We start from the raw sequence: 7,571 nt of genomic DNA, 5'->3' as shown, positions 1-7,571 counted from the left end.
AGATCGGCCACAAACAGAAATTGGTGTCAATTTGTGTGAGCAAATGGCAGGAGTAACTATTCCTCTCTTAAGGTAGCCAATGCCCCGTTACCAGTAGAATTGCATTTCAAAGTCACGAGACCCCTGGCAAGTGTAACGATAATTCTCTTAAGATACACAACTAGTGGCGTATCGCTTCAGACAGATTGGCCACTGTATTTACAAAATGTGTATCTGGGTGAGAAACTACCAGGAATCACTATGTCTCTCTGAACGAAGCCAATGCTTCGTCAACACGACAATCACATCAGCAACTGCAAGAAACCCTGGCAGGAATAACGATGTTTGTCTTAGGAGTAAGAACTAGTGGTATACCGCTGTCAGCAGATGGGCCACAGTATCCAAAAAATGTGTATTTGGGTGAGCAACTGGCAGGAATCACTATGACTCTCTTAAGGTAGCCAAAGCTTCGTCACCAGTTGAATCACATTTTCAAAGTCAAGAAACCCCAGGCAAGAGTAACGATGTTTCTCTAAAGATAAACGAGTAGTGGCGTATCGCTTCAGGCAGACTGGCCACAGTATCTAAAAAAACGTGTATTTGGGTGAGCAACTGGTGTAATCAATATGACTCTCTTAAGGTAGCCAATGCCTCGTCACCAGGAGATTCATGTCGCCAAACTCGAAGAAACCCTGGCCAGAGCGATGATGACCCTGTTAGGAAACACAATTAGTGACATACCGCATCTGGCAGATTGCACACAGGAAGAAAGTAGTGTGAATCTGTGTGCGCAAATGGCAGGAGTAACTATTCCTCCCTTAAGGTAGACAACGCCTCGTCGCCAGTAGTATCACATCTTCAAAGTCAAGACACCCCTGGTAAGAGTATCGATGTTTCTTTTAAGATACACAAATAGTGGCGTATCGTTTCAGGCAGACTGGCCACAGTATGTAAAAAATGGGTATTTGGGTGAGCAACTGGCAGGAATCACTATGACTCTCTTAAGATAGCCAATGCCCCGTCACCAGTAGAATCATATCTTCAAAGTCAAGAAACCCCTGGCAAGAGTAACGATATTTCACTTAAGATACACAACTAGTGGCGTATCACTTAAGGCAGACTGGCCGCAGTATCTAAGAAATGTGTATTAGTGTGAGCAACCGGCAGGAATCACTATTACTCTCTTCAGGTAGCCAATGCCTTGTCACCAGTACAAACACATCTTCAAAGTCAAGAAACCCCTGGTAAGAGGAACGATAAATCTTTTAACATACACAACAGGTGGCGTATCGCTTCAGGCAGACGGGCCACTGTATCTAGAAAATGTGTATTTGGGTGAGCAACTAGCAGGAATCACCATGACTCTCTTAAGGTAGCCAATGCCTCGTCACCAGCGAGAATCACATCAGCAACTTCAAGAAAACCCTGGCAAGAGTAACGATGTATCTCTTAAGGTATTCAACTAGTGGCGTATCGCATCAGGCAGACTGGCCACAGTGTCTAAAAAATGTGTATTTCGGTGAGCAACTAGCAGGAATCACTATGACTGTCTTAAGGAAGCCAATCCTTCGTAACGAGTAGAATCACATCAGCAACTGCAAGAAACTCCTTGCAGCAATAACGATGTTTGTCTTATGATAAATGAATAGTGGCATAGCGCTTTGGGCAAACTGGCCACAGTATCTAAAAAGTGTGTATTTGAGTAAGCAACTGGCTGGAATCACTATGAGTCTCTTAAGGTAGACAACGCCTCGTCACCAGTTGAATTACATCTCCAAAGTCAAGAAATCCCTGGCAAGAGTAATGATGTTTCTCTTAAGATACACAAAGAGTGGCGTATCGATTTGGGCAGACTGGCAACAGTACGTAAAAAATGTGTCGTTGGTGAGCAACTGGCAGGAATCACTATGAATCTCTTAAGGTAGCCAATGGTTCGTCACCAGCGAGAATCACATCAGCAACTTCAAGAAAACCCTGGCAAGAGTAACGATGTATCTCCTAAGGTATTCAACTGGTGGCGTATCGCTTGCGGTAGACTGGCCACAGTATCTAAATAATGTTTATTTGGGTGAGCAACTTGCAGGAATCATTATGACACTCGTAAGGTAACCAATGCCTCGTCACCAGGAGAATCGTATCAACAAACTCGAAGAAACCCTGGCAAGAGCAACGATGAATCTGTTAAGATTCGCAACAAGTGACATATCGCATCTGGCAGATTGCCCACAGGATGAAAGAAGTGTGAATGTGTGTGAGCAAATGGCAGGAGTTACTAATCCTCTCTTACGGTAGACAACGCCTCGTAACCAGTAGTATAACATCTTCAATGTCAAGAAACCCCTGGCAGGAGGAACGTTATATCTCTACAGATAAACTACTAGTGGCATATCGGTTTGGGCAGACTGGCCACACTATCTAAGAAATGTGTATTTGGGTGAGCAACTGGCAAGAATCACTATGACTCTCTTAAGGTAGCCAATGCCTCGTCACCAGTAGAATGACATCTACAAAGTTAAGAAATACCTGGAAAGAGTAACGACGATTCTCTTAAGATACACAACTAGTGGCATATCGCTTCCGGCAGACTGGCCACAGTATATAAAAAATGTGTATTTGTGTGAGCAACTTGCAGGAATCACTATGATTCTGTTAAGGTAACCAATGCCACGTCACCAGGAGTATCGTATCAGCGAACTCGAAGAAACGCTGGCTGGAGGACCAATGACTCTCTTAGGATACACAACTAGTGACATGTTGCACCTCGCAGATCGGCCACAAACAGAAATTGGTGTCAATTTGTGTGAGCAAATGGCAGGAGTAACTATTCCTCTCTTAAGGTAGCCAATGCCCCGTTACCAGTAGAATTGCATTTCAAAGTCACGAGACCCCTGGCAAGTGTAACGATAATTCTCTTAAGATACACAACTAGTGGCGTATCGCTTCAGACAGATTGGCCACTGTATTTACAAAATGTGTATCTGGGTGAGAAACTACCAGGAATCACTATGTCTCTCTGAACGAAGCCAATGCTTCGTCAACACGACAATCACATCAGCAACTGCAAGAAACCCTGGCAGGAATAACGATGTTTGTCTTAGGAGTAAGAACTAGTGGTATACCGCTGTCAGCAGATGGGCCACAGTATCCAAAAAATGTGTATTTGGGTGAGCAACTGGCAGGAATCACTATGACTCTCTTAAGGTAGCCAAAGCTTCGTCACCAGTTGAATCACATTTTCAAAGTCAAGAAACCCCAGGCAAGAGTAACGATGTTTCTCTAAAGATAAACGAGTAGTGGCGTATCGCTTCAGGCAGACTGGCCACAGTATCTAAAAAAACGTGTATTTGGGTGAGCAACTGGTGTAATCAATATGACTCTCTTAAGGTAGCCAATGCCTCGTCACCAGGAGATTCATGTCGCCAAACTCGAAGAAACCCTGGCCAGAGCGATGATGACCCTGTTAGGAAACACAATTAGTGACATACCGCATCTGGCAGATTGCACACAGGAAGAAAGTAGTGTGAATCTGTGTGCGCAAATGGCAGGAGTAACTATTCCTCCCTTAAGGTAGACAACGCCTCGTCGCCAGTAGTATCACATCTTCAAAGTCAAGACACCCCTGGTAAGAGTATCGATGTTTCTTTTAAGATACACAAATAGTGGCGTATCGTTTCAGGCAGACTGGCCACAGTATGTAAAAAATGGGTATTTGGGTGAGCAACTGGCAGGAATCACTATGACTCTCTTAAGATAGCCAATGCCCCGTCACCAGTAGAATCATATCTTCAAAGTCAAGAAACCCCTGGCAAGAGTAACGATATTTCACTTAAGATACACAACTAGTGGCGTATCACTTAAGGCAGACTGGCCGCAGTATCTAAGAAATGTGTATTAGTGTGAGCAACCGGCAGGAATCACTATTACTCTCTTCAGGTAGCCAATGCCTTGTCACCAGTACAAACACATCTTCAAAGTCAAGAAACCCCTGGTAAGAGGAACGATAAATCTTTTAACATACACAACAGGTGGCGTATCGCTTCAGGCAGACGGGCCACTGTATCTAGAAAATGTGTATTTGGGTGAGCAACTAGCAGGAATCACCATGACTCTCTTAAGGTAGCCAATGCCTCGTCACCAGCGAGAATCACATCAGCAACTTCAAGAAAACCCTGGCAAGAGTAACGATGTATCTCTTAAGGTATTCAACTAGTGGCGTATCGCATCAGGCAGACTGGCCACAGTGTCTAAAAAATGTGTATTTCGGTGAGCAACTAGCAGGAATCACTATGACTGTCTTAAGGAAGCCAATCCTTCGTAACGAGTAGAATCACATCAGCAACTGCAAGAAACTCCTTGCAGCAATAACGATGTTTGTCTTATGATAAATGAATAGTGGCATAGCGCTTTGGGCAAACTGGCCACAGTATCTAAAAAGTGTGTATTTGAGTAAGCAACTGGCTGGAATCACTATGAGTCTCTTAAGGTAGACAACGCCTCGTCACCAGTTGAATTACATCTCCAAAGTCAAGAAATCCCTGGCAAGAGTAATGATGTTTCTCTTAAGATACACAAAGAGTGGCGTATCGATTTGGGCAGACTGGCAACAGTACGTAAAAAATGTGTCGTTGGTGAGCAACTGGCAGGAATCACTATGAATCTCTTAAGGTAGCCAATGGTTCGTCACCAGCGAGAATCACATCAGCAACTTCAAGAAAACCCTGGCAAGAGTAACGATGTATCTCCTAAGGTATTCAACTAGTGGCGTATCGCTTGCGGTAGACTGGCCACAGTATCTAAATAATGTTTATTTGGGTGAGCAACTTGCAGGAATCATTATGACACTCGTAAGGTAACCAATGCCTCGTCACCAGGAGAATCGTATCAACAAACTCGAAGAAACCCTGGCAAGAGCAACGATGAATCTGTTAAGATTCGCAACAAGTGACATATCGCATCTGGCAGATTGCCCACAGGATGAAAGAAGTGTGAATGTGTGTGAGCAAATGGCAGGAGTTACTAATCCTCTCTTACGGTAGACAACGCCTCGTAACCAGTAGTATAACATCTTCAATGTCAAGAAACCCCTGGCAGGAGGAACGTTATATCTCTACAGATAAACTACTAGTGGCATATCGGTTTGGGCAGACTGGCCACACTATCTAAGAAATGTGTATTTGGGTGAGCAACTGGCAAGAATCACTATGACTCTCTTAAGGTAGCCAATGCCTCGTCACCAGTAGAATGACATCTACAAAGTTAAGAAATACCTGGAAAGAGTAACGACGATTCTCTTAAGATACACAACTAGTGGCATATCGCTTCCGGCAGACTGGCCACAGTATATAAAAAATGTGTATTTGTGTGAGCAACTTGCAGGAATCACTATGATTCTGTTAAGGTAACCAATGCCACGTCACCAGGAGTATCGTATCAGCGAACTCGAAGAAACGCTGGCTGGAGGACCAATGACTCTCTTAGGATACACAACTAGTGACATGTTGCACCTCGCAGATCGGCCACAAACAGAAATTGGTGTCAATTTGTGTGAGCAAATGGCAGGAGTAACTATTCCTCTCTTAAGGTAGCCAATGCCCCGTTACCAGTAGAATTGCATTTCAAAGTCACGAGACCCCTGGCAAGTGTAACGATAATTCTCTTAAGATACACAACTAGTGGCGTATCGCTTCAGACAGATTGGCCACTGTATTTACAAAATGTGTATCTGGGTGAGAAACTACCAGGAATCACTATGTCTCTCTGAACGAAGCCAATGCTTCGTCAACACGACAATCACATCAGCAACTGCAAGAAACCCTGGCAGGAATAACGATGTTTGTCTTAGGAGTAAGAACTAGTGGTATACCGCTGTCAGCAGATGGGCCACAGTATCCAAAAAATGTGTATTTGGGTGAGCAACTGGCAGGAATCACTATGACTCTCTTAAGGTAGCCAAAGCTTCGTCACCAGTTGAATCACATTTTCAAAGTCAAGAAACCCCAGGCAAGAGTAACGATGTTTCTCTAAAGATAAACGAGTAGTGGCGTATCGCTTCAGGCAGACTGGCCACAGTATCTAAAAAAACGTGTATTTGGGTGAGCAACTGGTGTAATCAATATGACTCTCTTAAGGTAGCCAATGCCTCGTCACCAGGAGATTCATGTCGCCAAACTCGAAGAAACCCTGGCCAGAGCGATGATGACCCTGTTAGGAAACACAATTAGTGACATACCGCATCTGGCAGATTGCACACAGGAAGAAAGTAGTGTGAATCTGTGTGCGCAAATGGCAGGAGTAACTATTCCTCCCTTAAGGTAGACAACGCCTCGTCGCCAGTAGTATCACATCTTCAAAGTCAAGACACCCCTGGTAAGAGTATCGATGTTTCTTTTAAGATACACAAATAGTGGCGTATCGTTTCAGGCAGACTGGCCACAGTATGTAAAAAATGGGTATTTGGGTGAGCAACTGGCAGGAATCACTATGACTCTCTTAAGATAGCCAATGCCCCGTCACCAGTAGAATCATATCTTCAAAGTCAAGAAACCCCTGGCAAGAGTAACGATATTTCACTTAAGATACACAACTAGTGGCGTATCACTTAAGGCAGACTGGCCGCAGTATCTAAGAAATGTGTATTAGTGTGAGCAACCGGCAGGAATCACTATTACTCTCTTCAGGTAGCCAATGCCTTGTCACCAGTACAAACACATCTTCAAAGTCAAGAAACCCCTGGTAAGAGGAACGATAAATCTTTTAACATACACAACAGGTGGCGTATCGCTTCAGGCAGACGGGCCACTGTATCTAGAAAATGTGTATTTGGGTGAGCAACTAGCAGGAATCACCATGACTCTCTTAAGGTAGCCAATGCCTCGTCACCAGCGAGAATCACATCAGCAACTTCAAGAAAACCCTGGCAAGAGTAACGATGTATCTCTTAAGGTATTCAACTAGTGGCGTATCGCATCAGGCAGACTGGCCACAGTGTCTAAAAAATGTGTATTTCGGTGAGCAACTAGCAGGAATCACTATGACTGTCTTAAGGAAGCCAATCCTTCGTAACGAGTAGAATCACATCAGCAACTGCAAGAAACTCCTTGCAGCAATAACGATGTTTGTCTTATGATAAATGAATAGTGGCATAGCGCTTTGGGCAAACTGGCCACAGTATCTAAAAAGTGTGTATTTGAGTAAGCAACTGGCTGGAATCACTATGAGTCTCTTAAGGTAGACAACGCCTCGTCACCAGTTGAATTACATCTCCAAAGTCAAGAAATCCCTGGCAAGAGTAATGATGTTTCTCTTAAGATACACAAAGAGTGGCGTATCGATTTGGGCAGACTGGCAACAGTACGTAAAAAATGTGTCGTTGGTGAGCAACTGGCAGGAATCACTATGAATCTCTTAAGGTAGCCAATGGTTCGTCACCAGCGAGAATCACATCAGCAACTTCAAGAAAACCCTGGCAAGAGTAACGATGTATCTCCTAAGGTATTCAACTGGTGGCGTATCGCTTGCGGTAGACTGGCCACAGTATCTAAATAATGTTTATTTGGGTGAGCAACTTGCAGGAATCATTATGACACTCGTAA

Source organism: Schistocerca piceifrons, unplaced genomic scaffold (assembly GCF_021461385.2).
Source record: "Schistocerca piceifrons isolate TAMUIC-IGC-003096 unplaced genomic scaffold, iqSchPice1.1 HiC_scaffold_907, whole genome shotgun sequence".
In the NCBI taxonomy this organism is placed as follows: Eukaryota; Metazoa; Arthropoda; class Insecta; order Orthoptera; family Acrididae; genus Schistocerca; species Schistocerca piceifrons.
This window is presented reverse-complemented; position numbering follows the sequence as displayed.